Raw genomic sequence first — 15,531 nt, 5'->3', positions numbered from 1 at the left:
GAGTACCACGCATACCAGGATTGGGGATGAGGGGTGCCACGCATACCAGGATTTAGGATGAGGGGTGCCACGCATTCCAGGATTTGGGATGAGGGGTGCCATCCATACCGGGATTGGGGGTGAGGGGTGCCACGCATACCAGGATTGGGGGTGAGGGGTGCCATGCATACCAGGATAGGATGGTGGAGACAGGATGGGGGCAGCGCAAATACCAGGAGGGGGGCAGCACATACCAGCATGGCCTCTATTCTGACAGAGCAAAAACTTGTGGTCAACCACAGTTATGAGAATACCTAAAATGATGGAACCCACCAGAACAGAGACCTGACCGAGTCCAATGTGACTCCATGTGAGTGTTTCTATCAGGGGCTAAGTGTCTTATTTATGACAGTCTCTCTAAATAATGGCAATCTATGGCTTGCATGCCTGCACATGTGACTACTTACCGTAAGTCCTCTTTAGCACTGTATATATATTATTTTGTTTCAAAGGATGGTCATTATATCTTCATCTGATGTATTGTTAGGGCTCTATATGTACAGTATGTAGAGTGGCTAGAACTGGGAATTGAATACAGGCATGCTCTCTCTATGGTGACTAACTTTTATACATACCTTTTTAACTGCTAGCTCTTTTGAGCTGGTCCCATTATGTATATAGAGTATCTTATGTCCATCTAATTCTGGCTTTTTTCTATTTGGTGCTGTTATTATGAATTCATACATTAGGCATCCTTTGGTAGGATTAAGTATGAATGTGGCATGTGGGGCCATTATACACTGTACTCCTTGGAGGGCTATGTAGGGCCCATTATTCGGTATGGAAGACTATATGTGGCCCATTATACTGTATGGAGGGCTATGTCGGGCCCATTATTCTGTATAGAGGACTATGTGGGGCCCATTATTCTGTATGGAGGACTATGTAGGGCCCATTATTCTGTATGGAGGACTATGTGGGCCCATTATTCTGTATGGAGAACTATGTGGGGCCATTATCCTGTATGGAGAACTATGTGGGGCCCATTATTACTGTATGGAGGACTTTGTGGGGCCCATTATACTATATGGAGGACTATGTGGGGCCCATTATTTTGTATAGAGGCCTTCGTGGGGCCCATTATACTGTATGGAGGACTATATGGGGCCCATTATACTGTATGGAGGACTATGAGGGGCCCATTATTCTGTATGGAAGACTTTGTGGGGCCATTATACTGTATGGAGGACTGTGTGGGACCCATTATTCTGTATGGAAGACTTTGTGGGGCCATTATTCTGTATGGAGGACTATGTGGGGCTCATTATACTGTAAGGAGGACTATGTGGGCTCATTATACTGTATGGAGGGCTATGTGGGGCCCATAATACAGTATGGAGGTCTGTGTGGAGATCACAGTTGGGGCATCATATTGTGATGGGTCACCATACTTTGCTGGGGGGGTACAGTAGGGTCATCATACCGGGCATGTGGAGAGTACTGTGGAGGAATTCACTGTGAGGGTACCATATTGTGTTTGGGGGGCACCTTTGTTGGCATCATACTTTATTATCTGTATTATTTATTAATTCAAGTCTTTTTATCCTTTGTTATTATATATGTAAATTAGGCCATTGGGTCATATGCTTTTTACTGCTCTTACATAACATATTATATTATTGCACTATGCTCCATTTGTGTTTATGTGCTAATTTTATTCTAAGATCTATTAATTTAAATGTACTTTATTCATGGGACAACCCTTTTAAGTTTGTTTCCATATGAAAAGTTTCAAAATTATATTTGATGATAAGGAAACATTTTCTCAATTGTAGACATTTTTTTTTAATAAATATCAAGTTTGGCCTGTGACTTTGTCCAAGTTTTCAATTTTGCCACTTTGTGTATTTGAGTTTCACATCCCTGGTCTAGATCATGTATTTGGCTGCAAGACACAAATGGGTATTTTATCTATTATGGTTTATACATTTGCATTATCAAATATTTGTATGACTGTGAATTCTGGGGTACTTGTGCATTATGGTGCATTCAGATCCTTCTTCTTGAATATTATAGCGTATGTGCACTATTAACTATAGGCAGGGCCGGTGTCAGCACCCGGCGCACCCTGGCAAGTGCCGGGGCCCTGAGCAGGCGGGGGGCCCACTCGTGGTCAAGCACCCTGCCGGGCTATAGGAGGAGGAGAACGGTGCCAGAGCCCGCCCTTATCACCCGCTTGCTCAGGGCCCCGGCAGCCGGACACTTACCTCTCCCCCCTGCCTCCGCAGATCTGCTGTCTTCCTGCTGTGCGCTCCCTGTGACGTCTCAGGTCAGAGGGTGCAGTGACGTCTTTCCACCGCGCCCTCCCCTGAGCCATCACAGGCAGCGCTGACTGGGACAACGCCGGTGACGCTGGAGTCCAGACCTGAGCAGCGTTTTTTTTTTTTATGTATGGAGGCATGGGGCATTATATAGGGGGAGGGGGTGACATCCTGCATGGGGCATTATAAAGAGGGGGGGTGACCTCCTGCATGGGGCATTATAAAGAGGGGGGGTGACATCCTGCATGGGGCATTATAAAGAGGGGGGGTGACATCCTGCATGGGGCATTATAAAGAGGGGGGGTGACATCCTGCATGGGGCATTATATGGTGGGGAAAGGGACATCCTGCATGGGGCATTATATGGGGGGAAGGGACATCCTGCATAGGGCATTACATGGGGGGGAAGGGACATCCTGCATAGGGCATTATATGGGGGGGAAAGGACATCCTGCATGGGGCATTATATGGGGGGGAGAAGTGACATCCTGCATGGGGCATTATATGGGGGGTGACATCTTGCATGGGGCATTATAAGGGGGGGAACAGCCTGCATGGGGCATTATAAGGGGGGTGACATCCTGCATGGGGCATTATATGGGGGAGAAGGGACATCCTGCATGGGGCATTATATGGGGGGGAAGGGACATCCTGCATAGGGCATTATATGGGGGGGAGAAGTGACATCCTGCATGAGGCATTATATGGGGTGTGACATCCTGCATGGGGCATTATATGGGGGGGTGACATCCCGCATGGGGCATTATATGGGGGGGTGACATCTTGCATGGGGCATTATATGTGGGGTGACATCCTGCATGGGGCATTATAAGGGGGAGAACAGCCTGCATAGTGAATTATGTGGAGGGAACAGCCTGCATGGAGCATTATATGGGGGCCAATATCCTGTATGGAGTGTTATATGAGGGCCAGTATCCTGTACGGAGCATTTTATGGGGGTCAGTATTCTGTATGGAGTGTTATATGGGGGCCAGTATTCTATATGGAGCGTTATATGGGGGGCCAGTATTCCATATGGAGCACTTTATGGGGGCCAGTATTCTGTACGGAGCATTTTATGGGGGCCAGTATTCTGTACAGAGCATTTTATGGGGGCCAGTATTTTGTATGGAGCATTTTATGGGGGCCAGTATTCTGTATGGAGCATTTTATGGGGGCCAGTATACGGTGTGGAGCGATTCGCCAGTTTCTGAGCTATTGTGGAAATTACAATAGATATCACTCATGTAATGTAAGAAGTGAAATCTTTGGCCTTGTACTATATATATATTTCTCTGCGGTATCTGTGCATCATGAATCGTGGTATGTGTTAAAGGGGCCCACTGAGACTCTTTCGCCTGGGACCTAGAAAAACCTAGAGCCGGCCCTGGCTATAGGGACCACGCATTGGCCCTCATCTGTATAATGTGCTACCAAGCCGCTGCTTCCATCTGTGGGTGGATCTTCCCAGTAAGCAAGGTTTCTGTTGTGATGTCTTCGCGCAAGTGCAGTAATGATCTCTGGCAAACATTACTGTCCTCACTTAACGTAGTATGTCATCGTATGTCATTTCAGCTTCCGCCGGCTTCACAATGAGGCTCCGTACGCTACTGTTACATACATGAGTGATTATGTGTATATTTAAATCACAGGGGGTTTATGGATTTCACTTCCCCTGATGAAGCAGTGCTAGACACAGTGATACACGTGGGGTCTTCTCCCTGCCGCACCATGCTCTGCTTTCTTGTTATTCATCACCATTTATTATGGTTTGCATTCCTAGGTGCCAGTAGGTATCTTTATCCTTTCTCCAGCGTTCTGCAGACTATATTCAAAGACGTTGGTTTATTGGATGCATTTCGGCATGCCTCTGTTTACCAGGAAAAAAATATTTTTTTCTTCTGTGTTTGTCCTCTACATGTTCCACTTGGCGCATTGTGAATGTCATGTTCTCATGACAAAGTATATGATTATTGGGAACTTTAGTGATATAACCATTTAATATACGATATGTCTATTTATTTATTCTCTTACTAATTGAGTTATTTTTTGCAACCAATGCCATCCACAAGACCAACGTTAAGTATTATGTATAAAAGGAAAGCTTTCTATGGAGCGCTAAAGTGATCACTGGAGAAAACAAATTTGGGGCTAAAAACATTTAATAAGCCCTTTCCACAACGCGTTTCGATAGCAAACTATCTTCATCAGGTGGTGCAAGGGTATGGACACAGGGTAAAACATATGTAGGCAAAGCTTCACAATGACTGGTTGGTATACTAATTAGTTTTGCAATAATTAGTTGAAACACTAATTAGTTGAACCTGGGTTCACAAGGAACCCTTCATGTGCCGATGTGTATGTGCCTCCAACAGTCGCACATGGACAACCTTCACATGAATTCAAAAACCAAAAATACAATGGATAAGACGTAGAATATAGCAATACATGTTGATAGACAATATTAAGAAATACATTGTTAATTGTAAAATACACACAAGAATTATTGTATTATGAGTGACATATTACATATTACTAATAAGTTTTACAATAATTAGTTCAAACACTAATAAGATGAACCTGGGTTCACAAGGACCCCTACATGTGTCAGTGTGCATGGGCCCCCAACAGTCGCACATGGACAACCTTCACATGAATTTGAGGATCAAAAACATATTAGATAAAACGGAATATAGCAATACGTATTGATGGACAATATTAAAAAATACATTACCAGTATAAAATACACACAAGAATCAATTGTGACATATTGCAAATACAAAATTAATAATGAGAAGAAGAGGAGGAGAGTGAAAAGTGGCGAATATAGATCATTCTAAAAGGGGAAGAATAAAGTCCCTAGGAGCTGGTCACATTTTCAAGGGACAAATTCAGACCTTCAGGGGCTAGTGTGCTCAAATTGAAAATCCAAAAACTCTCCTTATTAATCAAACTCACCAATCGATCAGAGACGGTATCAGGTACATGGTCAATGATAGTAAGCCTCTTATATCCTGGATCTTTTTGATGGACAATACTGAAGTGTTTCGATACGCTATGTAATTGATAACCTATCCGGATGTGTGTCTATGTTTATTTAGACGTGCATGCATAGTTTGTATTGTTTGGCCCACGTACTGGAGGTCACATGTACACTCCAGTAAGTAGATCACATGTGTTGATTGACAATTCACATTGTGTTTAATAGAGAATTTATTTTCTGTGGTGTGTGATGAGGAAATCTTTTGGGCGCCATTTTGAATGGCTCTACAACATAAACACTTTGGCGTATTGCACGGAAAACACCCCGGACAGATGACATCCTGTGGTGGCTGTATTTTGGACTTCAAAAATTACTTGGTGCTATTAAACTTCGTAGATTTTTATTCTTCCTATAAATAATACTTGGTTTATTGGGTATGAAAGGCCCTAAAATTGGGTCACCCCTCAAAATAAACCAAAATTTATTCAGGATACTGTGAATGGTAACCCTAGATTGACTAAATGTAGTCACCATACTCCATCTAGTCAAATCTAAGGCTATTTTATTTTTATTTTTACCAGTGGATGACTCAATCCTATCGATGCACATGTCCTGGTAAGGGCCCTAGTTTTAGAAAAGGAATCCTTCAATAATTTTTTGGGGTAATCTTTCTGTATAAACTGTTTTCTCAATATTTTAGATTCCACCAAAAATTCAGAGTCTCTGGTGCAGTTTTTTTGGACCCGCCAATCAAACCTCAGATAACTATTTACATCCACTGGTTTGAAGAAGGTTGATGTGAACAATCTTCTCATTGGGTCAAACTGCACCATCAGGTCCAAGAATTGTAGGTAAGTTTCAGAAAAAGTTGCTGTGAAGGATAAACCCCATGAATTGGAATTGAGTTCATCAATGAACTTCAATGCACTCTCACTAGTGCCCCTCCACAAAAAGAATAAATCGTCTATATAACGGCGGTGAAACACCACATGGTTAACTGCCATGGGGGACTGTGCGATGAAGACGGACTCAAAGATCCCCCAAAAAATTAGCGTAACTGGGAGTGAATCTCGTCCCCATCGCACAGCCCCTTATCTGACGGTAGACCACCCCTTCAAACGTGAATACATTATTGTTCAATATGAACATAATAGATGTTTTGAGAAAATTCTTTTGCTCAGCTGGAATATTGGTATCAGTCGACAAAAATTTTCCGACTGCTCGCAACCCCAATTCATGGGATATATTACTGTAAAGAGCACTAACATCAAGAGTCAAGATGAGACAATTGTTCATGGGGGGGAGACCTCTTAGGAGTTTGATTAATTGAGAAGAATCTCTCAGGTAAGAATCAAGCTTGAGGACATATTTTTGAAGAAAGAGATCAACGTAATGGGAGAGGTTACTGGTAATAGAACCAATTCCCGAGATGATTGGGCGACCGGGGGGGGGGGGGGGGGTTGTAGGGCTTTTGTGTATCTTGGGGAGGAAATGGAAGAAGGGGACCCTGAATTGTGTTATATCTAAAAATTTCTTCTCTTTTTTGTTTAGGAGACCATTAACATGTGCGGTTTTTATATGTTCCTTATATTTTAGGAATATTGAAACCGAAGGGTCATGGGATAACATTTAATAATAATCATGATCATCCAAGATTCTTCTTCCCTCCCCAAGATACCAGCCTCAGTTCATCAGTACTACACCACCCCCTTTATCTGCACTCTTAATGATAAGATTTTGATTGTTCCTAAGTGAAATGACGGCTCGTCTCTCACTGGGACTTAAATTATCCCTAATTTTTAGATGCTCAAAAGACCGAATATCCTTTAGAATAAGTTGTTGAAATGTTTCAATATGAGAACCTTTATGATGCAACGGATAAAATTTACTTGAATATCCATGTACATCTACATGCACTGGTTCAACCTCTGAATTAATTGTGAGGGAAGGGTTTTGTGAGGGTGAAGTTATAACTTTTTTTCTCCTCTCTCCTAATAAAAAATGTCATTGTATAGTTAGTTTTTTTAAAAAATCATTAAGATTTTGTATAATTTTAAGATTTTGTATAATTGTATAATGAAAACACATTAGTTGGAGAATTAGGGCAAAAAGACAAACCCCGTTCAAGTAATCGGACCTCATCCTTAGTTAGGTTGTGGTCCGACAAATTGAAAATTCCTGAATTCTCACTCGTATTCTTGTGATCTAGTCGGCTTTTGTCCTTTTCTGAGATGCATCTAGTGAAAGTATCGGGTCTGCAGAGGGTTCGTCCACTTCCTCTACAGCCCCGTTTTCTCTTTTTCTCTTTGGGTGACGTCCGGGGGCAACCCGAAAAAACTGTGTAATTTTCGAGTCCCTTAGATTGGAGTTCTGATTAGTTATAACATTTTTCTCATTCAAGGGAATAGAGAATTGAACCTTATTTATTGATTCCTGTACTGATGGAGTTAAATTTATTGTCGATGAAACATTTTTAAGGGAAGGTGAAGGAACTAATGAGTGGATGATGTTGGTGGTGGTAAGTTCCTTATTTGGAGGACTACGACCCCCATCCAAAGTAAGCATTTCAATGGAGGAGTCCCCATTGAGTGGATGGTGGTCATTAAGTCGAACTTCATCCCTAAAAGAATTTGACATAACCGATTCATTTGTATTGGTTGTAGTGAGTATTGTTGAAGATTCAGTGCATTTAATCTGTGAAGGTGTATAATTGTGTACTGTCAATAAGGACAAATTCATGGGGTCAGTATAGTCCTCCATTTGTGTAGATATGGCCGTAGGTAGACAATTTGCTCCAAAGTCTAGTGGAAAATGAACTGGGTCTTTATTGATTGACTGGACTATTGGGACCATAGCCAAAGATGTGGGATTTGAATCCAAGTTGGACTGTGCTATTTGTGTCATATTTTAATTTATTCTGTCAGTTGAATCCTTATTAGTATTCTCTGACATGTTTTTATCTTTCACAGATCTTACAACATCCAGTTTTACAGGGGCAATTGACAAAGTTTTCCTATGTTGTTTATAAAAAAAAAATTTGTTTAGTGGATTTAAGAAATTTAAGGGACAAACTTTTTCCTTTGTCTTGTGAATCAGCTGTAGCGAATGAAGGATTTGGATCAGGAACCCGGAAGCGGGTTGAGCACAGCCAGCGGTCCGCGGCACGCAGCACATGGTCAGCCCACCGGCCTGCACCACGCAGTGAGACTCACCCTCTCTCCACCTTCTGGCAGTCACCGGGGTTGTGCAGGGGTGTGATGCGCCCCCTGGGCCTGTGCTGTGCAGGGGGATACCCGGAGCCGGATCGCTGGGGGTTGTAGTTCTCCGTGGCGGTGACCCGGTCCGTGCCCAGGGCGGTCAAACCAGTGGCAGTCTTAATGTTGTAACAAGTGTCCGACTACGCCACCCGTGGATTGCGGTCAGTGGGGACCGCCGCTGCGCTGCCGACCGCTGAGGCTGATGTTGTTTGCGCAGCCGAGTATGGGATAACTCCCCACGGGAGAAGTATTGCCTCAGGGCAGCTAATGTGGATGATGGGAGTGATGGTGTGAGCGTCCCAGTAGTAATGGTGCTGGTGCGGCGATGAAACACAGAGACGTGTGACGCAGTTCAGGGTCTTTACTGATGGTATAAAGCAGACCCTCCCGGGAGTACTGGTTAGCAGTAGGGGCTTGGTCAGTCTGTGAGCAAGCAGGATCTCCCCTGGCCAGGTGGAGTTGTAGGCCTCCCCGACTATCTGCACTCTTTCCTGGCTACCTTGCTCTATGCGGGTAGAAGTAGCCCACGTCCCTGAGTATACCGTGTGGTGCTCACCCGTATGGCCCGTGACTTGGGGCCTTCCGTTAGCCTTCGCTTCACGATGGCGGTGCTGGTCCCTTGTTTGTGACCGTGCCTTCGGGTTTCTAAGGCCAGAGGACATGGAATCCCCTGCCGGTTGGATTCTGCTGCTGGACCTGGATGTCCCCACAGCCTCGGACTCCGTCTCCGGGTTAGTGTCTTCAGCCAAGGCGAGCTTTCTAGCTTCCAGCCTCTGGCACTCGCTCCTGCTCCTACAGAGCTCCTGTTGTAACTTTCCCTGTGTCTGCTGTCCTCCAGACCTGACTGCGTCTCTGTCTGGGACTTCACTCCCTAATCGCGCCCCAGACCCAGTTTATAAGGGTAGATTCCTCCCCTCCCAGGTCTGGGTGGGCCGTGTTGCATGCTTAGGGCTCCTGACCAGAGAAACCTCCCACTTGCTCTCAGACATAATATCTCTATTACTGTGGTAACCAGACCCCTGGGGTGCCACAGGTGCACAACTCCAGTAGGTGAGTGGCCTCTTGGCCGTTTTCAATCCACATTGGTCCATCTGGTCCTTCACACAGCGCGCTTCTCTCCTCTTTTTTTCTTAAACCTTAAGTATTGTGACACTGATGTTGCCTTTAGTCCCTTAACTATCTATTGTAGAGTGTTACATTGCATATACGATTATACTGGACATATATTTTCATTTATATTTATATTTTCATCCTGATGGTGTGTCTTATTTCTTTGTTATGACGCCGGGATCATATTATGCAATTATGGCACTACTTTGGTGACTATTTACAGAGCATAATTATTGATTATTGTATACCTGCGGTGACGTAAGCATCAGCTGATCGGTCATGTGACCGATCAGCAGATCGCTACGTCACTACAGGTCCTGGCAGCTCAGTACACTGTAGGGAGCGAGCCCTCTCCCCACAGTGTACCGTCAGCCGCCGGGAGGAGAGGATCGCTGCCGGGGACCAGGAGGACACCGGGGGGGGCGCTGGACAGGTGAGTATAAAAGGTTGTTTTGTTTTTTTTTCTTTATTTTTCTTTTTTTTACACTGCGGGCACGCGGGCTGGGCAGAGCAGACTTCTGCTCCTTCCAGCCATGCTGCTCTCGCTGTTATCAGCGAGAGCGGCGATCGGATGAAAGGAGTAGTAGCCTCCCCTCCCCACACGCAGCTCGTTTCCGCCGCGAATTTGCGGCCATTGACTTTAATTGAAACGCAGCAAATCCACAGGTTACCTGTGGTTTTGCTGCGTTTCAATTCAAGTGAATGGGCGCGAATTTGCAGCGGAAATGCCCAAACAATGGTAGTGCTGCGTTTTTAACGCAATGCAAATCCGGAGCGGAAATTTACGCATCATGTGCACAGCACATCCGGATGTGCATTGCTATGCATGCCAGACCAATTAACAAGCGTTTTCGCAGTGTTTCTGCGGCGGGAGAAACGCTGCAAAAACACTTCAAAACGCTGAGTGTGCACATAGCCTAAAACTGGCATATCCACATGTTCTTTAGAGAACAACAATCAAGCACTACACGCAAGGCATCTTTGTCACAAGCGGATCCTAATCTACCTATCTATCTATCTATTTATCTATGTAAAAAATGGAGGTGGCACACCAATGCAGCAATTTAGAAAAAGATAATAAATTTAATGGTCCATATCATCAGGACATCAATCCATATGCAGACGTTTCTCAGCTTTTTTTCTGGTGCTGCACCTATACTTTTAATTTTAATCTATCTATCTATCTATCTATCTATCTATCTATCTATCTATCTATCTATCTATCTTTCTTTTAAGTTTTAATCAATTTGAATCAGCAGTCATCTAAAGACCATTATCTGGTTGCAATTTCACATATGTTCACAGCTAGTTGTATCCCCCTGAGAAACCTTACTCCATTGACTGATTAGATAATCCAGATTTAACCCTAAGGGTCCTAAGGATTTTAGAAATGTAATCCAAAAGAGCTGATTCTTTTTCAAAAGTGCCAGATGGTCCCCCTATTCTCCTCGAACGTTTTAGTAATTGATATATTGGACATATATCCTGGTTACACAGGACCTTTAGCCTCACCCTCATGGAGTCATCACAAAAGTCCTGTAAGGATATAATTCACCAGAAATATACTTGGTATACACTCATTTAAAAACTGTATCCAAAACAGTAGTTCCTCATGCATCCATAACTGAGATAACAATTAGTATGAATTTGCTTATTAATTCTCAATAACTCTTTTTTCCCTACAATAGGGTAACTCCATGACCATGTTAACCACCCGCCAGTCCACCTATAACCATCTTGTAATAAACCTATTTTAATTTTCCTACCTTTAATGAATATCTCCAGGCAATGTTCAGGCTTGAGGGACCTCAATAATTTTCAGCAGGTGCTAACTTTGAATTTCCTGTATTTTTGTCCATATCTTCTAAAATTAGTTTTCTTTCACTGCCATGTGGGTTACACGTAATGACCATTGTAAGCTAATGTGAATCTCAGGTCTATGGTAGTTCGTTTTCGAGGTTCAACAGACTTCTGCTTTGGGTGATCCATACTTACAACATCACATGGACGAGGGAGCTATAGTTCTCCATTTGTAATCATCTGTGACGTTATCTGAATAATTGACGGAGGTTATAGCTTTTGATTGCACCTTTATGATATTAGCAGGAATCCTACAGCAGATAGTGCCTTGTAAGTTCAACTTTTGGAGATTTTCCATCTTGAGAGTAATAATGATGTCTGAGACAATGTTGTTAAAGCAGAAACCACATAGATATTTTAAAGTAATAATATGCGTCAGAACAGGAAGGATGTGAGGTTACAGGTGCAAGCCCTGGCTTTTTTCACAGTCTGCAAAGAGGAGCTTTAACTGCACGTGATCCAACAGCATACCCTTACTTTGCCTGTAAAAAACTTATTGCCTTTCTCTTATCTTCCTGTCCACAACCCGGCCAGCAGACCTAACAGCTAATGCCGCACACCAGTATTTGGAGGAACTGAAAATCTGTCACAGGAAATCTGGGCTGGATAAGGGGTGGTCTTCTCTAGGGGGTGGTCGTATAGAGATGTTTTAGGCTGTGTGCCCACGATGCAGATTTAATGCGTTTCCGCTGCGCCATTTCCGCCACGAAAACGCATTAAAAACGCTTGTTAAGTTGTCTGCCATGTTTCTCAATGATAATCCGCATGTGCTGTGCACATGCTGCGGAAATTTCCGCTGCGGATTATCATTGCGGAAAATTCCGCAGCACAACCATTAATTTTGCGAAATCACAGCCATTGACTTGCATTGAATCACATAACATCCGCATGACTACACGTACACATGCGGATATTATGCGATTCAATGTGCGGATGGTACCCGGGTCTAGATAAGAGGAGACCCTCCTCCAGAACCGGGTACCATAGAACCTGTAAAAAAAAGAATTAAAAAAAAAACATATACTTACCTTCTGATGGCCCCCTGTCTGCTTCCGGCGGTGCTGCTGGCTCTTCGGCTGCTCGTTGTGATGTAAAAGGACCTTCCATTACGTCATTTAGTCATGTGACCGCGAGCAGCCGAGGACACCGGACGCACCGTAGTGGAGACCGGGGCCCATCAGAAGTTGAGTATAATGTTTTTTTTTATTTTTCAACATTTTTATTATTTTTTTTTACTATTGATGCTGCATTTGCAGCATCGTAACTTGGTCACACAACATAAATCCATGCCGGTTGCATGGATTTGTATAGTGTGACCAAGTTGTCAAGCATTTTTCCAAGTGATGCTAAAAACTCTTGGAAAGCGCTTGACAACCCGCATGCGAAATCGCATGTTAAAAACGCTTACAAACGCTTCTACCTGGCAGAAAAAACGCATGTAAAATCCGCATGCTTTTTTTCTGCCAGGGAGATGCAGAAACGCCCTGTAGCATTTCTGCATCGTGGGCACTTAGCCTTACTGTATTTTATTTAGAACATATCTGAAAAAATGGGAAACTAATGTTTTCTATGAAGTGTGAACCCACACAAAATTGCCATCTTCAGAAGATGAAGAGCCACAGACATTGTCAAACACTACAAGCCAAAAAGACCAAAAGAGGATACTTACAGTACCTTCCTTTTGTAAAACTTAAAGGGGTTGTCCAGGCAAAGTAAAGCTTTGTCAAGAGGACTGGATGTGTAAAATATTACAAACTTAGTCATACTCACCTACGCATGCCAACCCAGAAAAGTGTACACTGTGGTCTATTCAGAGGCAGGAAGAGGTAATGTCAGCGTACCACTAGCTGCCGGGCCGTTACGACATGTGATTGGCTGCAGCGATCAGGTGACATGAGCAGCACTTTATTGGATGTTTTATGCTGATACACTGCTCAGTCACTTGACCATTGAAGCCAGTCACAAGTCGGTGCCCAATCATGCCATGGCATTTTCCAAATGTAACACCTGTAGTAAGACCTGTGTGTACAGAGAATGGAATTGCTGGGATTACACAACCATTCACAGCAGCAGACATTGTTGACTCTTATGCTGCTCTTTCTTGGACTACAACTCCCAGTGGACATTGCTGCTCTCTGCATCATGGGGGAGGAAGTGCAGCAGAGGAAGAGACTGATTGGCTGAACAGGTTGGAGAAGACGGGTGGAGCTAAGAGCAGTGAAAGAGAAACCTACAATCCACCATGTCAGAGATGCGAGAGTCTGATCCTGGAGAGCAAGGGACAGAGGTACAGAGTGAGTGCCAAACGTCCAGCCACACAGTGTGTGAGGGGAGAAAATGATCCTGAAGCTAAACCACATCTGCAGACCAGTCAGCTTATCAGGAGATGTCCGTCGCCACCTGGCTTAACCAAAGGACCGATTCTGCTATCCATCCCCAGTGACCAAGGCATCTGGACCCAGCAGCCCTAAGACTGGAAACGGTGTGACTACAGAACAGCTATATCGAGAAGTGAGTAGCTATTATAGGACTTGTGGCTCCACTGTTGATTTAATAAGAGAACTGTTGCTGAGCTATTATGAGACTTGTGGTTCCAAATACTTGAAGCTATAAAAAGACTATCGGTGAAGAATATTCTGCTTCTTTGTTATGTGCAGCAACCAAGAGCTCCAACAACACTCGGCAACCGGGCCCCAACCATGAACTGTGTTGCTGTCCTAGGCTGCAGCCATTTATGGTTTAGTAGTGTTAGCTAGGAGTGTGTTGTTGCTACTTAAAGGGAAATTGTCATCCCTATTTTTCAGGTTAACTGCAAAGCCTTAACTAATTTTTTGTATGTGTCAATTGTAAATACTGTTTGTTCATTATTACTTGCCATTCCCCCAACCACATTTACTGTTTACCTTCCTCCACAATAAACTTGTTTAAGTTTTCAACCTCATCTCTTTGTGAGTGTATATGGAGTGTGTACAGGGGTTTCCCGAGTCGACCCCTGGCAGAAGAGGAAGGCCCTCCTGCATCCCACTACTACTCCCAGCAAGATTCGGGTGGAGGCACTGCACTATATTGAGGTGAGAACTACCAAACACCCAGCCCACGGAGGCGGCATAAAGGGCTGTTGCACAAAATTGTAATATAAGTGCAATTTTGGGTTGGTTGGTATATAATTAGTTTAGAGTTTAACTTAATTTGATAACATATGGAAGTGTAATTAGTAGATAATGTGAGATATCAGATCGCAAATTATACAGCAAAGCTGAGAGTGAGACTACATTATACATGCCTCAAATGACTGGGACTGAATAATATGTCAATCAAGGTTTAAGCATAGGATTGGAGATCTACAATCAAAATGACAGCCAAGACTGATGGTGAGGGACGGTGATATTTGAAGCTAATCTGTCATTAATGTATGCTGCTATAGTTAAATAAGTTCAGGTCCCGAGTCACATGCAGAATGTCACAAAAACAATTGTGTCCTTGTAAAAAAAGTAATTACAAAGCATTTACAGCGGACTCCTGTCTTCTATAGTCATAAGGAGAGTGCAGCCACTGACAACTAAGAGCCCCAACCAGTGGTGTAACACTAATAGCGACAGACAACACATCCGCTGGGGGAGCACAGTGCTGCACCCTCCCCAATCATACTTTCATCTGTATCTGCATCAAGGATGCCGTCAGTTCCTTCCTCAATCATTCTCCCTGTGCAACTAATCTCTGACGTCTCAGCGCAGCAGGTGCGATGATGTCACTACATCGTGACCGCTGTGTGGAGCTTTAGAACACATGCTCCAAAGACCGATGCAGGGGAGAAACAGGAAAAGGTGAGTAATTTTGTTCTTTTTTTTAATCAATGAGTACATACGGTGTGGGGGGCTGTGGAGTACTCTGTGGGCCCCTTATATTGTGTAGAAGGCTGTGTGGGGCCCTTATACTGTTTGGAGGGCTATATGGGGGCCATTATATTGTTTGGAGGGCTATGCAGGGCTCTTATACTGTTTGGACGGCTATGTGGGGCAAT

General features: G+C 43.7%; 1 protein-coding gene across 1 annotated transcript in view; it reads right to left on the bottom strand.

The window, feature by feature from the left end:
• The window catches only part of MGAT3 (beta-1,4-mannosyl-glycoprotein 4-beta-N-acetylglucosaminyltransferase), a 209,873-nt gene extending 197,812 nt beyond the window's left edge, over window positions 1-12,061 (bottom strand). Inside the window, exon 1 of the mRNA XM_073644259.1 lies at window positions 11,417-12,061. The gene's annotated coding sequence lies outside the window, so the exon portion shown is untranslated. The remainder of the gene's footprint in view (window positions 1-11,416) is intronic.
• Window positions 12,062-15,531: the final 3,470 nt, after the last annotated feature.

Source organism: Phyllobates terribilis, unplaced genomic scaffold (assembly GCF_046119375.1).
Source record: "Phyllobates terribilis strain yellow unplaced genomic scaffold, ASM4611937v1 Scaffold_8__6_contigs__length_399053987, whole genome shotgun sequence".
NCBI classification, from domain to species: domain Eukaryota; kingdom Metazoa; phylum Chordata; class Amphibia; order Anura; family Dendrobatidae; genus Phyllobates; species Phyllobates terribilis.
The sequence above is the reverse complement of the archived record's forward strand: the minus strand, read 5'-3'. Positions and strand labels throughout refer to the sequence as shown.